We start from the raw sequence: 21508 nt of genomic DNA, 5'->3' as shown, positions 1-21508 counted from the left end.
TCTCTCTTTTTCTGTGCCTGATTGTTTTGGGTTAACCCTATCTCACTACAGACCTGCTTGATTCACGCATGATCCGGTGTGACTCTAGTGTGACTGTGTCTCCCTGCGCTTTTCTTTCGCTGTGGTCTCTAAGGTTGCTGCTCCTTCTGCCCTCTGTCTGTATTCCGTTTATGTGCTGCTAGGTAGGTCTCACTCCCTGAGATGCTGAAACTGGAGATTATTTTTCTAGAAAAAGTATAAATCTACTGTTTTAATAGACACATACTTAATGAATGATACATATTTAATATGTCTAAAGTTACTTTAGTATTTTTTAATTCATTTTTTTCTTAACATCATGGAGTGCATTCTTTATTTCTGTAAGAAAGTTACTACTATAAGGCTTCTGTTTGACCTTGTAGAGTTATCTATCTAGCAAAGAGAGCTGTGCTCAGTTAAATGTCGGTTATATACTGTATTTCTTAAGTTAAATAAGTGTGGTTTAGTTTCATTTACTTACTGTCGTTATTAAAATTGTGTTTTCGTTCTTTATCTCTGTAAGAATGTAATTAGTTAGTTGTACTGAAGGCTGTTCAAATGTCTTACTGTCAATACAACCAAGACCATTAAGGTCTTCAGACTGCACCCCCAAGCTATTGTAATGTGTAAATTATATAAATATACATACACACATAGGTTTTTGCTTAAATCATATTGTGTATTTACTTAATCTTATTGCATGAATGGATTACATTAGATATTTATTTAAAATAATTTGATGTTTTGTTACTAATATTATTACAAATGCTGCTTTTATTGAGTTTTATTGACATTTCACAGTTTCTACATATATATTCTATGGTTCTTCTAAGGATTTCTTAAGTTAACTTACGTTACATTTCATTTACATCGCACAGTGTTGTGAATACACACACACACACTGATACACACAGCTTGATCATTGTATTTATTCAAGCTTTACATTAACTTTTTCTTTAAATAATACGTTTGATATTGTCTGTAACTCTGGAAATGTATTGTATCGTGTGGTAGTAGCTTATATTGTTATATATTATATTATATTATATTTATTTATCTTTCCATTTCTTTTAATTTCATCTATGTTCAGGGTATCTGGGCTCGTATGTTTTACACCATCTCTTGGTGAGAAGACAGCTTCTAACACAATCGAGATCTCTAGACATTTCTCATTATTACTAAGTAGTGCTGTGTGAAGAAATTACTTGTTTAATACAGTTTCTCTTTTATTTAATTAATTCTTTCTCTTTCTTTCTTTTTTTATTTATTATTTATTATTTATTTTTAACCTAAGGAGCCTGATTTATTTTTCATTATTTATATATGTTATTATTTCTCATTATTTTAACAAGATGTTCCTAATACAAGCTGTTTGGGGGAAAATTACTTTTGTCTCTCAAACTAGCCAGAGACCCCCACCGCTTCTACAGAACGCTATCTCTCCCCACATTCCGTTATCCGAGAGTTAGGGTGGCCCAGTCACATCACCTCAAATGTAAACGGAGCCTGTTCTCAAATTGTAAACAGACCCCCCCTGTCTTCAGTGCCCTGTTAACTCCACCCCCAAATATTTAAATTCTTCAAACCAAACTCTAACCTGATAGACTATTTCTTCAGTACCCTGTCAACTCCGCCACGAAATATACTAATTCTTCACCGATCCGAGGTTACAAAAGATGTAGACATCTCCACACCACCCACCTCCAGCTCAAAAAACTCCAGACCTTGTCCATTTGAAAGAGGTAACCCTTTTGGCCCTGTTGAAGAGACAGCCTCGCGGCTCTCGCTTAGGTAAAAATATCTATGTTACTAAAGACTCTGGTGGGCATAAATATAACTATTTTGGGCCTTCACTAGCGTAGATTAAAATATCTATTTTACTAAATAATCGGGAGGGCTTTAATAGAACTCTTTTGGAGCTTCACTCGCGTAGGGAAAAATAGCTATGTTTTCTAAATAATCGGGAGGGCTTAAATAGAGCTCTTTTGGAGCTTCACTAGCATAGGGAAAATGAACTATTTTACAACAGAATCAGTCTGGCTTAAATACAAATCTTTTGGAGGGTTTGAAAAATAGTTGAAGAACCCCCACCCCCCTGTACATTCCTTCGGGGCCCTGTCAGCACCACCCACAAATATTACAATTCCAGTGCCCTGTCAACTCCGCCCACAGATATGCTAATTATGCAGTGGTGCGGGACACGCCCCCTGGGAAGGGGCCCTCGAGTTCAACTCAAGGTCAAAAGGTCAAATACCCCTTAACCCCCCTTAATGAGTGCCCTATATAACTACTTACATCACATAGTAATTCTTGTAATATTTGTCCTTTTGTCCCTGCTAGATAGCACTTCACAGTTTTATTTTGCTCCTTGTGCTTTTGATTGTTTTCCTCCTTGCTCCCTTTCCCGTAGCCCTTGACCCTGTGACCCTACATCTTGACAGCACTTAGCTTTCACCATCCAGGATGTAGGACCTCACATGTAAAATATATATTGAATTACTATGTTTTAGTTAAATTGAATTTGTAATTGATGCCTTATACTTAACTGTATTTTTGCACTTTGTTTGGCACTTATGTTGTAAGTCGCCCTGGATAAGGGCGTCTGTCAAGAAATTTTTTTTTTAATAATAATAATCATCATTCAGTATACTATAGTATACAACACTGACTGCAGCGAACATTTTGTCAGGGTTCGCATCACAAAAAGCGAGTCAATTCACCTTCATTTGCGATGCATTTTCTTGAGAGATTCGCTGATTGTGCGAGGCATTAAAATAAGTTTTTCCGACTCAAAACAATCATTGAAAATGCGTATAAACAGTGCTGAGGTACCTCCCCTTTAAGAAACGCGTATGTTTTTTTTTGTTAGTTTTTTTTGGGGGGGGGGGGGGACGCCCTAGAGGGGGGCCGCATTCCGTGCCCTGTTACCCAAATCCAGTCCCTCATTGGCCAGCGGGTCTGTCACTCTTACAGGGCAGAGCTGTAGCTTTCCAATGACACAGACATGCCCATGTCCAAGCAGCTGGGCTGCGCTGCGCTGCGTGTGTGAGAAGTACAGAGCGCACATGGGGGAGATAGGGCACTTACAGAATAGACACGATTCACAGACAGACGCGATACAGCAAGAAAAACAAATACAGCGTAGAAAAATGGAAGCGGACACAAAAAATTAAACACCTTACCCTTCAAAAACAAATAATAGATTCTGAGTCTGTTGACAGCACTATGAAAGCCACTGACAGTGTGCTCTGTGCAAGAATAAAATGCCATGACAGCATGGTGGCTGGGATGAGTTACTGCATCAACATAGACAGGAGCTGTTTAAAGAATAGCCTGTGTCTATGTAATGCCTAAAGCAACAATATTCAAAAGCCAGATGTCTGTTTCCCTGTTTAGTATTCTTCTTTACTTGTTTATAGTTATTCCGGTTGTTGTAATTTCTGTTCTGGAGGTCAGATTTGAGTAGTTTTTTTTTCACAAGTTCATGAGACTTTGAAGTTTCACGGTCCAGTGTGAAAAGTCTACCTGGAGCACTAAAGTGTTTTATTTACAATAAATATTTTTTTCTTATAAGCGCTTTTGTTTTTCTTCACTTTTTTGATTTCTGTATTAACTCTGGTGGGGCAAACACAATTATTTATGTTATTTTCTGAATTTCCAATTTGTGCTGAGTGTTTCCATATCAGATACTTGCCTCTAGCCCTTGTAGTTCCAGAGTTATAAGTAAAAATATGACAACAGTAAAATCAGGCAAAAATGGGAGGGTTAAAATAAAGAAGTTGTATTGAAAGTCACTTCAAGTGCATAACTGTATTAGTCAAGACACATGATCTGCATTGAGTCTGATGCTGGATGTTATGCATCTATATGCAATGGTGAATGCAAGCATTACTTAATAAATAGACAATGCAGTCAGGGTCTGTGACCAGAGATGGATAGTACTGTGCAGGATTCTGGAAAGGCTTGACTGCACTAGTACTACAGGAGAAGCATGGAAGACTTGGTGGTATAACTTGGGTACAGGGATGAGCATAGGGCAGGTTATTATCTACAGTCACACACCACAATGCAAATATCTGTAAAATACATTTCACAATCTAAAATGCATGCAAAGTAATGTAGATAATAATGCACATATCATATGTCATGAGAACAAATCATATAAAAACACCACTTTTGATCATTGGTAGACCAATTTAAATTGCTAATTAAGCAACTCATGTTGCTAAGCAAAATTATATTTGATCAGCATTACTGCTATGCAAATTTGAGACAACAAAATGTATGCTGCACTGTACCATAGTATGTATTGTAGAACTGTAGTATATTACAAGGCACTACTGTATTCAAGTTCTATAGTATATCACAAGCTAATTACTTCAATGGGTAAAAGTTCCTGTTACCCGTGCATTAGTAATCCCGAGGTCTGCGTCTGATTGGTACTTATTCCTCCTTCAACCGGTTGAAACCCTTGTCACCTGAGCATTGGTCCTACAGTGGTAGAGTTCTCACCTGCAACTTGGGAGGCCTTTGCTTGATTTGCGGCCAATAGTTTTCCCCGTTCTATATTGAAGAGGATGGCTATATTGTAACAACCAGACATTTCTGTCTGACTCACTCACTCATCTATCTATCCAACTATCTATAATGATTGGTACTTATTTCTCATTAAACCACTTAAAATCCTCATAACCTGAGCATTGGTGGTTCTGTGGTAGAATTTTTGTCTGCCATGTGGGAGGCATGGGTTTGATTCCCGGCGAATGCATTTTCCTCGTTCTGCATAGATGACGATGACTACATCGTCCCATCCAGACGTTCCTGTTACCCGCGTATTTGTAATCCCGAGGTCTGGGTCTGATTGGTACTTATTCCTCGTTCAACCACTTAAAACCTTCGTAACCTGAACATTGGTCCTACAGTGGTAGAGTTCTCGCCTACCACACGGGAGACCCGGGTTCGATTCCCGGCCGATGCATTTTCCTCGTTCTACATAGAAGAAGATGACTACATCGTGCCGTCCAGACGTTCATCTGTGCCTCATTGGATCGTGTTGGCTGCATCTGTCTCGTTCAATGGGTAAAAGTTCCTGTTACCCGTTCCTTAGTAATCCCGAGGTCTGTGTCTGATTGGTACTTATTCCTACTTCAGCCGGTTGAGCCACTCAAGAATAGGTGTAACGAACTGCGAGCCCTAAACCGTGAGAATTGTCATGTTACAGTGGTCATTACACATTGTCACCACTTGGTACCTTTAAGTATTACTTTTGTTTTAACACTGCTTGTGTAACTTAATGTGATGTATACTTTTCTTTGTTTGGAAAGCATAATATCATCACACTTATGCAAGTTTGCTTGTAGTATAACTCCACTGCTAATTAAACTTACAATTATTATAAGAGAAATGAAAGAGACTTTCAGTGCTTAGTATACTTTGAGGTGATTAAGAATGCCAGTTTCTCTTGTCTGTAATGCATTTTCACTCTTAAGTTTTGTTTGAAGCATATTATCTTAAGTGTAACTTTATTTTATTGTGTACTTACCCAGTCTGACTTTTTATGTATGTGTATGTGCTCACATTTATATTACTCAAATACCATTGTAGTTCTTTCAAGCAACTGATGCATTCATGTAAATAAGTTATCAAGTACATGAAGTAATAAATGGCAAATAAATACATTTATTTCTGGGACTGCTATTGGAAAAGTTAAGATGAAATGTTTTTTGATCTTGGGACAGTTGAAAGAGACTCACAAATCACTGAATTTAATTAAGCCAACTGCTAAATTAATCTTAGTAAGTTAGCAAGTGTATAATAAGTGTAAGATATTTTTTTTCTATGCTTGGTTTTTCAACTGAAATCTCATAGGCTCAATGAGATTATTGAGGGAAGACACAGTCAAGTAACAGGTGTGCAATAATAATTTATTTGTGACAAAAATAGAAAACTCATATCATTTAATTACATTACTAAAACAGGTAATATTAAGCTTCTGTTGAGTTACAGGAAAGAAACAGATTAAACCCGATTTCTCTCACTGTTCCTCACAGAGAGCAGTTGTGGTCAGTTTAGTCAGCAGCAGGCAGCTGGGTCTCTCTGTCTCGCTCTCTTCTTCGTCCTGTCCTCCTCCTTGTTACTGTTGTTCTTCTTCTGCTCCTTTGTTCAGTTTACAATTTATATTGTTCCTACTAACCAATAATAGTGAAACACCTCTATACCATGAGCTCAATGTGTGATGAGACCATGCTTCACTCTGTCCATGCTTAAGGTCAAGAAGAACAAACACACAAGAAAACACGGCAGGCTATGAGGAGTCACGGGTTCCCATATAGAAATTCTACATTGTAGAACAATTTGCTGTACCTTAAAATATCTTGCATAAGTAAATAGTAAAATGTACCATTAAATGGTAGACAGAGTATGTTATTGGACAATGTAAGAGAGAGTTTCTCACAATGTTTTTGTTCCCCCAAAGGACAGTTGAAATAAAGTAATTAGATCACTCTCTCTGTGTGACCTATAACACAAATTCTGCACATTGGTTGTCATTATTGTTACAGTAAAGCCCAGTATTCACTGGTACTGTTTACGTCTGAATAACTAGGTGGGTGCATTCTTTTTAGATAATGGTAAGTTATAATGGTTCACCAATAACAAACATGTGTAAATATACACTTATTATTTGGATTTGAGGAATAACCTCTGTGTTAAATTTAAACTGTTTAATATAATATTAAATAGTAGTAAAACCAGCAATACATATAACCACAATAGATGTTACATGTCCGCTGTACTATTTTCCTTTTGTGCCATTCCAGAATGATTTCCTATTTCTGATTTCAGTTTATTTTTTAATATGATGCTTTGAATTCACACCATGTATTTCCTCTGTCAAGCTCATTGCCACTATATCTCTATCATTCTGTTTAACTTTCTCATCAATTAAATGCTTCTGGTGCACCCTTAAATATACATTCCCATCCATTTGTCTTGTCCTCCTGTGTACCTCTGTGATGTCAATAGCATGTCATTTACAAATAATTATCAATTGAATTTAATTTGTTGTTTAACTATTATAAAGCTATTACACTCAGGGTGCTGACCAAAAGGTCGAGTTCCACTGTGTCACTCAGGCTGCACGGCGGTGGCTACTCACAGGAGCTGTCCCAGAACCAATTGGCACGGGGGCTTTCACCTGCTCCGTTTCCGACCTGGGTTGGTCCTCGAGCCTCAGCCTCCCAGGAGCTTGGATCACAGGCGCGCGCCACCACGTCCGGCAGCAACTCCGCTTGTTTTTGACCCGATGTGCGGCTTCTGACCCAGGGAAGGATTTATTTATTTATTTATCTATGATTTATTATATATATTTATGTATATAAAAGCAAGTCAAAGATAGATAGATAGAGAGCTGGCAAATGAGCTACGGGACAAGCAGTGCTCTCATCTTTTGTGGCTTTCACCTGCTCCGTTTCCGACCTGGGTTGGTTCACCCCTCCTTAGACGACCTGGTGACCCTGGGCTCCCCCGGGGTCACCATATCGATGCCGATTTTAACGCGGACCCCTGATCGGCACAGCCCACCGCCACACAGATCTCCTCAGCTCAAGCCGTCCTCAAGCCTCAGCCTCCCAGCAGCTTGGATCACAGGCGCGCGGCACCACGTCCGGCAGCAACTCCGCTTGTTTTTGACCCGATGTGCGGCTTCTGACCCAGGGAAGGATTTATTTATTTATTTATCTATGATTTATTATATATATTTATGTATATAAAAGCAAGTCAAAGATAGATAGATAGAGAGAGCTGGCAAATGAGCTACGGGACAAGCAGTGCTCTCATCTTTTGTGGCTTTCACCTGCTCCGTTTCCGACCTGGGTTGGTTCACCCCTCCTTAGACGACCTGGTGACCCTGGGCTCCCCCGGGGTCACCCTATCGATGCCGATTTTAACGCGGACCCCTGATCGGCACAGCCCACCGCCACACAGATCTCCTCAGCTCAAGCCGTCCTCGAGCCTCAGCCTCCCAGGAGCTTGGATCACAGGCGCGCGCCACCACGTCCGGCAGCAACTCCGCTTGTTTTTGACCCGATGTGCGGCTTCTGACCCAGGGAAGGATTTATTTATTTATTTATCTATGATTTATTATATATATTTATGTATATAAAAGCAAGTCAAAGATAGATAGATAGAGAGAGCTGGCAAATGAGCTACGGGACAAGCAGTGCTCTCATCTTTTGTGGCTTTCACCTGCTCCGTTTCCGACCTGGGTTGGTTCACCCCTCCTTAGACGACCTGGTGACCCTGGGCTCCCCCGGGGTCACCATATCGATGCCGATTTTAACGCGGACCCCTGATCGGCACAGCCCACCGCCACACAGATCTCCTCAGCTCAAGCCGTCCTCGAGCCTCAGCCTCCCAGGAGCTTGGATCACAGGCGCGCGGCACCACGTCCGGCAGCAACTCCGCTTGTTTTTGACCCGATGTGCGGCTTCTGACCCAGGGAAGGATTTATTTATTTATTTATCTATGATTTATTATATATATTTATGTATATAAAAGCAAGTCAAAGATAGAGAGAGAGAGAGAGAGAGCGAGAGCGAGAGAGAGAGAGCTGGCAAAAGAGCTACGGGACAAGCAGTGCTATCATCTCTTGTGGGGTTTGGGAAATCAAGCCGGCCCGTGGGGCAGTGCTCTCCGGCATCGTAGTCGGCAGGATTTGAACCTGCGCGGGGAGACCCCAGTGGATTTCAAGTCCGCTGCCTTAACCACTCGGCCACGACTACCACTGGACGGGCGGGTAGGGGCGCAGTTGGTGTGGGAGACCGTTTGGGATCACGTGGCGTTGAGGGCGGGGAGGGAAGCACAAGACACGTCAGCGTCCCAAAAAGCGCAAAAGCAGCTCCGGCTATGTCAGAAGTGGGGTTCGAACCCACGCCTCCGGGGGAGACTGCGACCTGAACGCAGCGCCTTAGACCGCTCGGCCATCCTGACCTGCTGACCCGGGGGCTGCTGGCCGCTGGCCGCTGGCCCTCGCAAAGCTCACAGCGTGCTCGAGACTGGACACCCAACGGTTGAATGACGCGGGGCGGTGCAGCCAGCGGATGCCTCGCCTTGGCCGTAGAACGCTACGAAAGTGCGATGACGGGACACAGCGGAGGCGGTCGGCCACGGCGAGCCTGGAAAGGCCCTGCCGTGCCGTCCTCGTTAGTATAGTGGTGAGTATCCCCGCCTGTCACGCGGGAGACCGGGGTTCGATTCCCCGACGGGGAGGCTGCTCTGCTCCTTTTGCTACCTCGGCCTGTTGTCCGTAAAGAAAGCAGTTGCACCTGCCTTTGTCCTCACGACCAAAAGGTCGAGTTCCGCTGTGTCACTCAGGCTGCACGGCGGCGGCTACTCACAGGAGCTGTCCCAGAACCGATTGGCACGGGGGCTTTCACCTGCTCCGTTTCCGACCTGGGTTGGTTCACCCCTCCTTAGACGACCTGGTGACCCTGGGCTCCCCCGGGGTCACCATATCGATGCCGATTTTAACACGGACCCCTGATCGGCACAGCCCACCGCCACACAGATCTCCTCAGCTCAAGCCGTCCTCGAGCCTCAGCCTCCCAGGAGCTTGGATCACAGGCGCGCGCCACCACGTCCGGCAGCAACTCCGCTTGTTTTTGACCCGATGTGCGGCCTCTGACCCAGGGAAGGATTTATTTATTTATTTATCTATGATTTATTATATATATTTATGTATATAAAAGCAAGTCAATGATAGATAGATAGATAGAGAGAGAGAGCTGGCAAATGAGCTACGGGACAAGCAGTGCTCTCATCTTTTGTGGCTTTCACCTTCTCCGTTTCCGACCTGGGTTGGTTCACCCCTCCTTAGACGACCTGGTGATCCTGGGCTCCCCCGGGGTCACCATATCGATGCCGATTTTAACGCGGACCCCTGATCGGCACAGCCCACCGCCAGACAGATCTCCTCAGCTCAAGCCGTCCTCGAGCCTCAGCCTCCCAGGAGCTTGGATCACAGGCGCGCGCCACCACGTCCGGCAGCAACTCCGCTTGTTTTTGACCCGATGTGCGGCTTCTGACCCAGGGAAGGATTTATTTATTTATTTATCTATGATTTATTATATATATTTATGTATATAAAAGCAAGTCAAAGATAGATAGATAGAGAGAGCTGGCAAATGAGCTACGGGACAAGCAGTGCTCTCATCTTTTGTGGCTTTCACCTGCTCCGTTTCCGACCTGGGTTGGTTCACCCCTCCTTAGACGACCTGGTGACCCTGGGCTCCCCCGGGGTCACCATATCGATGCCGATTTTAACGCGGACCCCTGATCGGCACAGCCCACCGCCACACAGATCTCCTCAGCTCAAGCCGTCCTCGAGCCTCAGCCTCCCAGGAGCTTGGATCACAGGCGCGCGGCACCACGTCCGGCAGCAACTCCGCTTGTTTTTGACCCGATGTGCGGCTTCTGACCCAGGGAAGGATTTATTTATTTATTTATCTATGATTTATTATATATATTTATGTATATAAAAGCAAGTCAAAGATAGATAGATAGAGAGAGAGAGAGAGAGAGAGAGAGAGAGAGAGAGAGAGAGAGAGAGAGAGAGAGAGAGCTGGCAAAAGAGCAACGGGACAAGCAGTGCTATCATCTCTTGTGGGGTTTGGGAAATCAAGCCGGCCCGTGGGGCAGTGCTCTCCGGCATCGTAGTCGGCAGGATTTGAACCTGCGCGGGGAGACCCCAGTGGATTTCAAGTCCGCCGCCTTAACCACTCGGCCACGACTACCGCTGGACGGGCGGGTAGGGGCGCAGTTGGTGTGGGAGACCGTTTGGGATCACGTGGCGTTGAGGGCGGGGAGGGAAGCGCAAGACACGCCAGCGTCCCAAAAAGCGCAAAAGCAGCTCCGGCTATGTCAGAAGTGGGGTTCGAACCCACGCCTCCGGGGGAGACTGCGACCTGAACGCAGCGCCTTAGACCGCTCGGCCATCCTGACCTGCTGACCCGGGGGCTGCTGGCCGCTGGCCGCTGGCCCTCGCAAAGCTCACAGCGTGCTCGAGACTGGACACCCAACGGTTGAATGACGCGGGGCGGTGCAGCCAGCGGATGCCTCGCCTTGGCCGTAGAACGCTACGAAAGTGCGATGACGGGACACAGCGGAGGCGGTCGGCCACGGCGAGCCTAGAAAGGCCCTGCCGTGCCGTCCTCGTTAGTATAGTGGTGAGTATCCCCGCCTGTCACGCGGGAGACCGGGGTTCGATTCCCCGATGGGGAGGCTGCTCTGCTCCTTTTGCTACCTCGGCCTGTTGTCCGTAAAGAAAGCAGTTGCACCTGCCTTTGTCCTCACGACCAAAAGGTCGAGTTCCGCTGTGTCACTCAGGCTGCACGGCGGCGGCTACTCACAGGAGCTGTCCCAGAACCGATTGGCACGGGGGCTTTCACCTGCTCCGTTTCCGACCTGGGTTGGTTCACCCCTCCTTAGAGGACCTGGTGACCCTGGGCTCCCCCGGGGTCACCATATCGATGCCGATTTTAACACGGACCCCTGATCGGCACAGCCCACCGCCACACAGATCTCCTCAGCTCAAGCCGTCCTCGAGCCTCAGCCTCGCAGGAGCTTGGATCACAGGCGCGCGGCACCACGTCCGGCAGCAACTCCGCTTGTTTTTGACCCGATGTGCGGCCTCTGACCCAGGGAAGGATTTATTTATTTATTTATCTATGATTTATTATATATATTTATGTATATAAAAGCAAGTCAAAGATAGATAGATAGAGAGAGAGAGAGAGCTGGCAAATGAGCTACGGGACAAGCAGTGCTCTCATCTTTTGTGGCTTTCACCTGCTCCGTTTCCGACCTGGGTTGGTTCACCCCTCCTTAGACGACCTGGTGACCCTGGGCTCCCCCGGGGTCACCATATCGATGCCGATTTTAACGCGGACCCCTGATCGGCACAGCCCACCGCCACACAGATCTCCTCAGCTCAAGCCGTCCTCGAGCCTCAGCCTCCCAGGAGCTTGGATCACAGGCGCGCGGCACCACGTCCGGCAGCAACTCCGCTTGTTTTTGACCCGATGTGCGGCTTCTGACCCAGGGAAGGATTTATTTATTTATTTATCTATGATTTATTATATATATTTATGTATATAAAAGCAAGTCAATGATAGATAGATAGAGAGAGCTGGCAAATGAGCTACGGGACAAGCAGTGCTCTCATCTTTTGTGGCTTTCACCTGCTCCGTTTCCGACCTGGGTTGGTTCACCCCTCCTTAGACGACCTGGTGACCCTGGGCTCCCCCGGGGTCACCATATCGATGCCGATTTTAACGCGGACCCCTGATCGGCACAGCCCACCGCCACACAGATCTCCTCAGCTCAAGCCGTCCTCGAGCCTCAGCCTCCCAGGAGCTTGGATCACAGGCGCGCGGCACCACGTCCGGCAGCAACTCCGCTTGTTTTTGACCCGATGTGCGGCTTCTGACCCAGGGAAGGATTTATTTATTTATTTATCTATGATTTATTATATATATTTATGTATATAAAAGCAAGTCAATGATAGATAGATAGAGAGAGAGAGAGAGCTGGCAAATGAGCTACGGGACAAGCAGTGCTCTCATCTTTTGTGGCTTTCACCTGCTCCGTTTCCGACCTGGGTTGGTTCACCCCTCCTTAGAGGACCTGGTGACCCTGGGCTCCCCCGGGGTCACCATATCGATGCCGATTTTAACACGGACCCCTGATCGGCACAGCCCACCGCCACACAGATCTCCTCAGCTCAAGCCGTCCTCGAGCCTCAGCCTCGCAGGAGCTTGGATCACAGGCGCGCGGCACCACGTCCGGCAGCAACTCCGCTTGTTTTTGACCCGATGTGCGGCCTCTGACCCAGGGAAGGATTTATTTATTTATTTATCTATGATTTATTATATATATTTATGTATATAAAAGCAAGTCAAAGATAGATAGATAGAGAGAGAGAGAGAGAGAGAGAGAGAGAGAGAGAGAGAGAGAGAGAGAGAGAGAGAGAGCTGGCAAAAGAGCAACGGGACAAGCAGTGCTATCATCTCTTGTGGGGTTTGGGAAATCAAGCTGGCCCGTGGGGCAGTGCTCTCCGGCATCGTAGTCGGCAGGATTTGAACCTGCGCGGGGAGACCCCAGTGGATTTCAAGTCCGCCGCCTTAAACACTCGGCCACGACTACCGCTGGACGGGCGGGTAGGGGCGCAGTTGGTGTGGGAGACCGTTTGGGATCACGTGGCGTTGAGGGCGGGGAGGGAAGCGCAAGACACGCCAGCGTCCCAAAAAGCGCAAAAGCTGCTCCGGCTATGTCAGAAGTGGGGTTCGAACCCACGCCTCCGGGGGAGACTGCGACCTGAACGCAGCGCCTTAGACCGCTCGGCCATCCTGACCTGCTGACCCGGGGGCTGCTGGCCGCTGGCCGCTGGCCCTCGCAAAGCTCACAGCGTGCTCGAGACTGGACACCCAACGGTTGAATGACGCGGGGCGGTGCAGCCAGCGGATGCCTCGCCTTGGCCGTAGAACGCTACGAAAGTGCGATGACGGGACACAGCGGAGGCGGTCGGCCACGGCGAGCCTGGAAAGGCCCTGCCGTGCCGTCCTCGTTAGTATAGTGGTGAGTATCCCCGCCTGTCACGCGGGAGACCGGGGTTCGATTCCCCGATGGGGAGGCTGCTCTGCTCCTTTTGCTACCTCGGCCTGTTGTCCGTAAAGAAAGCAGTTGCACCTGCCTTTGTCCTCACGACCAAAAGGTCGAGTTCCGCTGTGTCACTCAGGCTGCACGGCGGCGGCTACTCACAGGAGCTGTCCCAGAACCGATTGGCACGGGGGCTTTCACCTGCTCCGTTTCCGACCTGGGTTGGTTCACCCCTCCTTAGAGGACCTGGTGACCCTGGGCTCCCCCGGGGTCACCATATCGATGCCGATTTTAACACGGACCCCTGATCGGCACAGCCCACCGCCACACAGATCTCCTCAGCTCAAGCCGTCCTCGAGCCTCAGCCTCGCAGGAGCTTGGATCACAGGCGCGCGGCACCACGTCCGGCAGCAACTCCGCTTGTTTTTGACCCGATGTGCGGCCTCTGACCCAGGGAAGGATTTATTTATTTATTTATCTATGATTTATTATATATATTTATGTATATAAAAGCAAGTCAAAGATAGATAGATAGAGAGAGCTGGCAAATGAGCTACGGGACAAGCAGTGCTCTCATCTTTTGTGGCTTTCACCTGCTCCGTTTCCGACCTGGGTTGGTTCACCCCTCCTTAGACGACCTGGTGACCCTGGGCTCCCCCGGGGTCACCATATCGATGCCGATTTTAACGCGGACCCCTGATCGGCACAGCCCACCGCCACACAGATCTCCTCAGCTCAAGCCGTCCTCGAGCCTCAGCCTCCCAGGAGCTTGGATCACAGGCGCGCGCCACCATGTCCGGCAGCAACTCCGCTTGTTTTTGACCTGATGTGCGGCTTCTGACCCAGGGAAGGATTTATTTATTTATTTATCTATGATTTATTATATATATTTATGTATATAAAAGCAAGTCAAAGATAGATAGATAGAGAGAGCTGGCAAATGAGCTACGGGACAAGCAGTGCTCTCATCTTTTGTGGCTTTCACCTGCTCCGTTTCCGACCTGGGTTGGTTCACCCCTCCTTAGACGACCTGGTGACCCTGGGCTCCCCCGGGGTCACCATATCGATGCCGATTTTAACGCGGACCCCTGATCGGCACAGCCCACCGCCACACAGATCTCCTCAGCTCAAGCCGTCCTCGAGCCTCAGCCTCCCAGGAGCTTGGATCACAGGCGCGCGGCACCACGTCCGGCAGCAACTCCGCTTGTTTTTGACCCGATGTGCGGCTTCTGACCCAGGGAAGGATTTATTTATTTATTTATCTATGATTTATTATATATATTTATGTATATAAAAGCAAGTCAAAGATAGATAGATAGATAGAGAGAGAGAGCTGGCAGAAGAGCAACGGGACAAGCAGTGCTATCATCTCTTGTGGGGTTTGGGAAATCAAGCCGGCCAGTGGGGCAGTGCTCTCCGGCATCGTAGTCGGCAGGATTTGAACCTGCGCGGGGAGACCCCAGTGGATTTCAAGTCCGCCGCCTTAACCACTCGGCCACGACTACCGCTGGACGGGCGGGTAGGGGCGCAGTTGGTGTGGGAGACCGTTTGGGATCACGTGGCGTTGAGGGCGGGGAGGGAAGCGCAAGACACGCCAGCGTCCCAAAAAGCGCAAAAGCAGCTCCGGCTATGTCAGAAGTGGGGTTCGAACCCACGCCTCCGGGGGAGACTGCGACCTGAACGCAGCGCCTTAGACCGCTCGGCCATCCTGACCTGCTGACCCGGGGGCTGCTGGCCGCTGGCCGCTGGCCCTCGCAAAGCTCACAGCGTGCTCGAGACTGGACACCCAACGGTTGAATGACGCGGGGCGGTGCAGCCAGCGGATGCCTCGCCTTGGCCGTAGAACGCTACGAAAGTGCGATGACGGGACACAGCGGAGGCGGTCGGCCACGGCGAGCCTGGAAAGGCCCTGCCGTGCCGTCCTCGTTAGTATAGTGGTGAGTATCCCCGCCTGTCACGCGGGAGACCGGGGTTCGATTCCCCGATGGGGAGGCTGCTCTGCTCCTTTTGCTACCTCGGCCTGTTGTCCGTAAAGAAAGCAGTTGCACCTGCCTTTGTCCTCACGACCAAAAGGTCGAGTTCCGCTGTGTCACTCAGGCTGCACGGCGGCGGCTACTCACAGGAGCTGTCCCAGAACCGATTGGCACGGGGGCTTTCACCTGCTCCGTTTCCGACCTGGGTTGGTTCACCCCTCCTTAGAGGACCTGGTGACCCTGGGCTCCCCCGGGGTCACCATATCGATGCCGATTTTAACACGGACCCCTGATCGGCACAGCCCACCGCCACACAGATCTCCTCAGCTCAAGCCGTCCTCGAGCCTCAGCCTCGCAGGAGCTTGGATCACAGGCGCGCGGCACCACGTCCGGCAGCAACTCCGCTTGTTTTTGACCCGATGTGCGGCCTCTGACCCAGGGAAGGATTTATTTATTTATTTATCTATGATTTATTATATATATTTATGTATATAAAAGCAAGTCAATGATAGATAGATAGAGAGAGCTGGCAAATGAGCTACGGGACAAGCAGTGCTCTCATCTTTTGTGGCTTTCACCTGCTCCGTTTCCGACCTGGGTTGGTTCACCCCTCCTTAGACGACCTGGTGACCCTGGGCTCCCCCGGGGTCACCATATCGATGCCGATTTTAACGCGGACCCCTGATCGGCACAGCCCACCGCCACACAGATCTCCTCAGCTCAAGCCGTCCTCGAGCCTCAGCCTCCCAGGAGCTTGGATCACAGGCGCGCGCCACCACGTCCGGCAGCAACTCCGCTTGTTTTTGACCTGATGTGCGGCTTCTGACCCAGGGAAGGATTTATTTATTTATTTATCTATGATTTATTATATATATTTATGTATATAAAAGCAAGTCAAAGATAGATAGATAGAGAGAGCTGGCAAATGAGCTACGGGACAAGCAGTGCTCTCATCTTTTGTGGCTTTCACCTGCTCCGTTTCCGACCTGGGTTGGTTCACCCCTCCTTAGACGACCTGGTGACCCTGGGCTCCCCCGGGGTCACCATATCGATGCCGATTTTAACGCGGACCCCTGATCGGCACAGCCCACCGCCACACAGATCTCCTCAGCTCAAGCCGTCCTCGAGCCTCAGCCTCCCAGGAGCTTGGATCACAGGCGCGCGCCACCACGTCCGGCAGCAACTCCGCTTGTTTTTGACCCGATGTGCGGCTTCTGACCCAGGGAAGGATTTATTTATTTATTTATCTATGATTTATTATATATATTTATGTATATAAAAGCAAGTCAAAGATAGATAGATAGAGAGAGAGAGAGAGAGAGAGAGAGAGAGAGAGAGAGAGAGCTGGCAAAAGAGCAACGGGACAAGCAGTGCTATCATCTCTTGTGGGGTTTGGGAAATCAAGCCGGCCCGTGGGGCAGTGCTCTCCGGCATCGTAGTCGGCAGGATTTGAACCTGCGCGGGGAGACCCCAGTGGATTTCAAGTCCGCCGCCTTAACCACTCGGCCACGACTACCGCTGGACGGGCGGGTAGGGGCGCAGTTGGTGTGGGAGACCGTTTGGGATCACGTGGCGTTGAGGGCGGGGAGGGAAGCGCAAGACACGCCAGCGTCCCAAAAAGCGCAAAAGCAGCTCCGGCTATGTCAGAAGTGGGGTTCGAACCCACGCCTCCGGGGGAGACTGCGACCTGAACGCAGCGCCTTAGACCGCTCGGCCATCCTGACCTGCTGACCCGGGGGCTGCTGGCCGCTGGCCGCTGGCCCTCGCAAAGCTCACAGCGTGCTCGAGACTGGACACCCAACGGTTGAATGACGCGGGGCGGTGCAGCCAGCGGATGCCTCGCCTTGGCCGTAGAACGCTACGAAAGTGCGATGACGGGACACAGCGGAGGCGGTCGGCCACGGCGAGCCTGGAAAGGCCCTGCCGTGCCGTCCTCGTTAGTATAGTGGTGAGTATCCCCGCCTGTCACGCGGGAGACCGGGGTTCGATTCCCCGATGGGGAGGCTGCTCTGCTCCTTTTGCTACCTCGGCCTGTTGTCCGTAAAGAAAGCAGTTGCACCTGCCTTTGTCCTCACGACCAAAAGGTCGAGTTCCGCTGTGTCACTCAGGCTGCACGGCGGCGGCTACTCACAGGAGCTGTCCCAGAACCGATTGGCACGGGGGCTTTCACCTGCTCCGTTTCCGACCTGGGTTGGTTCACCCCTCCTTAGAGGACCTGGTGACCCTGGGCTCCCCCGGGGTCACCATATCGATGCCGATTTTAACACGGACCCCTGATCGGCACAGCCCACCGCCACACAGATCTCCTCAGCTCAAGCCGTCCTCGAGCCTCAGCCTCGCAGGAGCTTGGATCACAGGCGCGCGGCACCACGTCCGGCAGCAACTCCGCTTGTTTTTGACCCGATGTGCGGCCTCTGACCCAGGGAAGGATTTATTTATTTATTTATCTATGATTTATTATATATATTTATGTATATAAAAGCAAGTCAAAGATAGATAGATAGAGAGAGAGAGAGAGCTGGCAAATGAGCTACGGGACAAGCAGTGCTCTCATCTTTTGTGGCTTTCACCTGCTCCGTTTCCGACCTGGGTTGGTTCACCCCTCCTTAGACGACCTGGTGACCCTGGGCTCCCCCGGGGTCACCATATCGATGCCGATTTTAACGCGGACCCCTGATCGGCACAGCCCACCGCCACACAGATCTCCTCAGCTCAAGCCGTCCTCGAGCCTCAGCCTCCCAGGAGCTTGGATCACAGGCGCGCGGCACCACGTCCGGCAGCAACTCCGCTTGTTTTTGACCCGATGTGCGGCTTCTGACCCAGGGAAGGATTTATTTATTTATTTATCTATGATTTATTATATATATTTATGTATATAAAAGCAAGTCAAAGATAGATAGATAGAGAGAGAGAGAGAGAGAGAGAGAGAGAGAGAGAGAGAGAGAGAGAGAGAGCTGGCAAAAGAGCAACGGGACAAGCAGTGCTATCATCTCTTGTGGGGTTTGGGAAATCAAGCCGGCCCGTGGGGCGATGCTCTCCGGCATCGTAGTCGGCAGGATTTGAACCTGCGCGGGGAGACCCCAGTGGATTTCAAGTCCGCCGCCTTAACCACTCGGCCACGACTACCGCTGGACGGGCGGGTAGGGGCGCAGTTGGTGTGGGAGACCGTTTGGGATCACGTGGCGTTGAGGGCGGGGAGGGAAGCGCAAGACACGCCAGCGTCCCAAAAAGCGCAAAAGCAGCTCCGGCTATGTCAGAAGTGGGGTTCGAACCCACGCCTCCGGGGGAGACTGCGACCTGAACGCAGCGCCTTAGACCGCTCGGCCATCCTGACCTGCTGACCCAGGGGCTGCTGGCCGCTGGCCGCTGGCCCTCGCAAAGCTCACAGCGTGCTCGAGACTGGACACCCAACGGTTGAATGACGCGGGGCGGTGCAGCCAGCGGATGCCTCGCCTTGGCCGTAGAACGCTACGAAAGTGCGATGACGGGACACAGCGGAGGCGGTCGGCCACGGCGAGCCTGGAAAGGCCCTGCCGTGCCGTCCTCGTTAGTATAGTGGTGAGTATCCCCGCCTGTCACGCGGGAGACCGGGGTTCGATTCCCCGATGGGGAGGCTGCTCTGCTCCTTTTGCTACCTCGGCCTGTTGTCCGTAAAGAAAGCAGTTGCACCTGCCTTTGTCCTCACGACCAAAAGGTCGAGTTCCGCTGTGTCACTCAGGCTGCACGGCGGCGGCTACTCACAGGAGCTGTCCCAGAACCGATTGGCACGGGGGCTTTCACCTGCTCCGTTTCCGACCTGGGTTGGTTCACCCCTCCTTAGAGGACCTGGTGACCCTGGGCTCCCCCGGGGTCACCATATCGATGCCGATTTTAACACGGACCCCTGATCGGCACAGCCCACCGCCACACAGATCTCCTCAGCTCAAGCCGTCCTCGAGCCTCAGCCTCGCAGGAGCTTGGATCACAGGCGCGCGGCACCACGTCCGGCAGCAACTCCGCTTGTTTTTGACCCGATGTGCGGCCTCTGACCCAGGGAAGGATTTATTTATTTATTTATCTATGATTTATTATATATATTTATGTATATAAAAGCAAGTCAAAGATAGATAGATAGAGAGAGCTGGCAAATGAGCTACGGGACAAGCAGTGCTCTCATCTTTTGTGGCTTTCACCTGCTCCGTTTCCGACCTGGGTTGGTTCACCCCTCCTTAGACGACCTGGTGACCCTGGGCTCCCCCGGGGTCACCATATCGATGCCGATTTTAACGCGGACCCCTGATCGGCACAGCCCACCGCCACACAGATCTCCTCAGCTCAAGCCGTCCTCGAGCCTCAGCCTCCCAGGAGCTTGGATCACAGGCGCGCGGCACCACGTCCGGCAGCAACTCCGCTTGTTTTTGACCCGATGTGCGGCTTCTGACCCAGGGAAGGATTTATTTATTTATTTATCTATGATTTATTATATATATTTATGTATATAAAAGCAAGTCAAAGATAGATAGATAGAGAGAGAGAGAGAGAGAGAGAGAGAGAGAGAGAGAGAGAGAGAGAGAGCTGGCAAAAGAGCAACGGGACAAGCAGTGCTATCATCTCTTGTGGGGTTTGGGAAATCAAGCCGCCCAGTGGGGCAGTGCTCTCCGGCATCGTAGTCGGCAGGATTTGAACCTGCGCGGGGAGACCCCAGTGGATTTCAAGTCCGCCGCCTTAACCACTCGGCCACGACTACCGCTGGACGGGCGGGTAGGGGCGCAGTTGGTGTGGGAGACCGTTTGGGATCACGTGGCGTTGAGGGCGGGGAGGGAAGCGCAAGACACGCCAGCGTCCCAAAAAGCGCAAAAGCAGCTCCGGCTATGTCAGAAGTGGGGTTCGAACCCACGCCTCCGGGGGAGACTGCGACCTGAACGCAGCGCCTTAGACCGCTCGGCCATCCTGACCTGCTGACCCAGGGGCTGCTGGCCGCTGGCCGCTGGCCCTCGCAAAGCTCACAGCGTGCTCGAGACTGGACACCCAACGGTTGAATGACGCGGGGCGGTGCAGCCAGCGGATGCCTCGCCTTGGCCGTAGAACGCTACGAAAGTGCGATGACGGGACACAGCGGAGGCGGTCGGCCACGGCGAGCCTGGAAAGGCCCTGCCGTGCCGTCCTCGTTAGTATAGTGGTGAGTATCCCCGCCTGTCACGCGGGAGACCGGGGTTCGATTCCCCGATGGGGAGGCTGCTCTGCTCCTTTTGCTACCTCGGCCTGTTGTCCGTAAAGAAAGCAGTTGCACCTGCCTTTGTCCTCACGACCAAAAGGTCGAGTTCCGCTGTGTCACTCAGGCTGCACGGCGGCGGCTACTCACAGGAGCTGTCCCAGAACCGATTGGCACGGGGGCTTTCACCTGCTCCGTTTCCGACCTGGGTTGGTTCACCCCTCCTTAGAGGACCTGGTGACCCTGGGCTCCCCCGGGGTCACCATATCGATGCCGATTTTAACACGGACCCCTGATCGGCACAGCCCACCGCCACACAGATCTCCTCAGCTCAAGCCGTCCTCGAGCCTCAGCCTCGCAGGAGCTTGGATCACAGGCGCGCGGCACCACGTCCGGCAGCAACTCCGCTTGTTTTTGACCCGATGTGCGGCCTCTGACCCAGGGAAGGATTTATTTATTTATTTATCTATGATTTATTATATATATTTATGTATATAAAAGCAAGTCAAAGATAGATAGATAGAGAGAGAGAGAGAGCTGGCAAATGAGCTACGGGACAAGCAGTGCTCTCATCTTTTGTGGCTTTCACCTGCTCCGTTTCCGACCTGGGTTGGTTCACCCCTCCTTAGACGACCTGGTGACCCTGGGCTCCCCCGGGGTCACCATATCGATG

General features: G+C 50.1%; 21 non-coding genes across 21 annotated transcripts; 7 read left to right on the top strand and 14 right to left on the bottom strand.

Annotated features, from left to right (window-relative positions):
* Positions 1-8716: 8716 nt before the first annotated feature.
* trnas-uga (transfer RNA serine (anticodon UGA)) lies at positions 8717-8798 on the bottom strand. The gene has a single exon. It is a non-coding gene; the product is annotated as a tRNA-Ser (tRNA).
* A 125-nt stretch (positions 8799-8923) lies between these two features.
* Positions 8924-9006, bottom strand: trnal-cag (transfer RNA leucine (anticodon CAG)). Its single transcript has one exon. It is a non-coding gene; the product is annotated as a tRNA-Leu (tRNA).
* A 207-nt stretch (positions 9007-9213) lies between these two features.
* Positions 9214-9285, top strand: trnad-guc (transfer RNA aspartic acid (anticodon GUC)). Its single transcript has one exon. It is a non-coding gene; the product is annotated as a tRNA-Asp (tRNA).
* A 1441-nt stretch (positions 9286-10726) lies between these two features.
* trnas-uga (transfer RNA serine (anticodon UGA)) lies at positions 10727-10808 on the bottom strand. The gene has a single exon. It is a non-coding gene; the product is annotated as a tRNA-Ser (tRNA).
* A 125-nt stretch (positions 10809-10933) lies between these two features.
* Positions 10934-11016, bottom strand: trnal-cag (transfer RNA leucine (anticodon CAG)). The gene has a single exon. It is a non-coding gene; the product is annotated as a tRNA-Leu (tRNA).
* A 207-nt stretch (positions 11017-11223) lies between these two features.
* Positions 11224-11295, top strand: trnad-guc (transfer RNA aspartic acid (anticodon GUC)). Its single transcript has one exon. It is a non-coding gene; the product is annotated as a tRNA-Asp (tRNA).
* Positions 11296-13136: 1841 nt separating this feature from the next.
* Positions 13137-13218, bottom strand: trnas-uga (transfer RNA serine (anticodon UGA)). The gene has a single exon. It is a non-coding gene; the product is annotated as a tRNA-Ser (tRNA).
* A 125-nt stretch (positions 13219-13343) lies between these two features.
* Positions 13344-13426, bottom strand: trnal-cag (transfer RNA leucine (anticodon CAG)). The gene has a single exon. It is a non-coding gene; the product is annotated as a tRNA-Leu (tRNA).
* A 207-nt stretch (positions 13427-13633) lies between these two features.
* Positions 13634-13705, top strand: trnad-guc (transfer RNA aspartic acid (anticodon GUC)). The gene has a single exon. It is a non-coding gene; the product is annotated as a tRNA-Asp (tRNA).
* Positions 13706-15094: 1389 nt separating this feature from the next.
* Positions 15095-15176, bottom strand: trnas-uga (transfer RNA serine (anticodon UGA)). Its single transcript has one exon. It is a non-coding gene; the product is annotated as a tRNA-Ser (tRNA).
* Positions 15177-15301: 125 nt separating this feature from the next.
* trnal-cag (transfer RNA leucine (anticodon CAG)) lies at positions 15302-15384 on the bottom strand. The gene has a single exon. It is a non-coding gene; the product is annotated as a tRNA-Leu (tRNA).
* Positions 15385-15591: 207 nt separating this feature from the next.
* On the top strand, positions 15592-15663 carry trnad-guc (transfer RNA aspartic acid (anticodon GUC)). The gene has a single exon. It is a non-coding gene; the product is annotated as a tRNA-Asp (tRNA).
* A 1415-nt stretch (positions 15664-17078) lies between these two features.
* trnas-uga (transfer RNA serine (anticodon UGA)) lies at positions 17079-17160 on the bottom strand. The gene has a single exon. It is a non-coding gene; the product is annotated as a tRNA-Ser (tRNA).
* A 125-nt stretch (positions 17161-17285) lies between these two features.
* trnal-cag (transfer RNA leucine (anticodon CAG)) lies at positions 17286-17368 on the bottom strand. Its single transcript has one exon. It is a non-coding gene; the product is annotated as a tRNA-Leu (tRNA).
* A 207-nt stretch (positions 17369-17575) lies between these two features.
* On the top strand, positions 17576-17647 carry trnad-guc (transfer RNA aspartic acid (anticodon GUC)). Its single transcript has one exon. It is a non-coding gene; the product is annotated as a tRNA-Asp (tRNA).
* Positions 17648-18688: 1041 nt separating this feature from the next.
* trnas-uga (transfer RNA serine (anticodon UGA)) lies at positions 18689-18770 on the bottom strand. The gene has a single exon. It is a non-coding gene; the product is annotated as a tRNA-Ser (tRNA).
* Positions 18771-18895: 125 nt separating this feature from the next.
* Positions 18896-18978, bottom strand: trnal-cag (transfer RNA leucine (anticodon CAG)). Its single transcript has one exon. It is a non-coding gene; the product is annotated as a tRNA-Leu (tRNA).
* Positions 18979-19185: 207 nt separating this feature from the next.
* trnad-guc (transfer RNA aspartic acid (anticodon GUC)) lies at positions 19186-19257 on the top strand. Its single transcript has one exon. It is a non-coding gene; the product is annotated as a tRNA-Asp (tRNA).
* Positions 19258-20288: 1031 nt separating this feature from the next.
* Positions 20289-20370, bottom strand: trnas-uga (transfer RNA serine (anticodon UGA)). Its single transcript has one exon. It is a non-coding gene; the product is annotated as a tRNA-Ser (tRNA).
* A 125-nt stretch (positions 20371-20495) lies between these two features.
* Positions 20496-20578, bottom strand: trnal-cag (transfer RNA leucine (anticodon CAG)). The gene has a single exon. It is a non-coding gene; the product is annotated as a tRNA-Leu (tRNA).
* Positions 20579-20785: 207 nt separating this feature from the next.
* trnad-guc (transfer RNA aspartic acid (anticodon GUC)) lies at positions 20786-20857 on the top strand. Its single transcript has one exon. It is a non-coding gene; the product is annotated as a tRNA-Asp (tRNA).
* The last annotated feature ends 651 nt before the right edge of the window (positions 20858-21508 follow it).

This window comes from Amia ocellicauda, chromosome 19 (genome assembly GCF_036373705.1).
Source record: "Amia ocellicauda isolate fAmiCal2 chromosome 19, fAmiCal2.hap1, whole genome shotgun sequence".
Classification (NCBI taxonomy): domain Eukaryota; kingdom Metazoa; phylum Chordata; class Actinopteri; order Amiiformes; family Amiidae; genus Amia; species Amia ocellicauda.
Note: the sequence above shows the minus strand (reverse complement) of the source record. Positions and strands in the feature narration are given on the sequence as shown.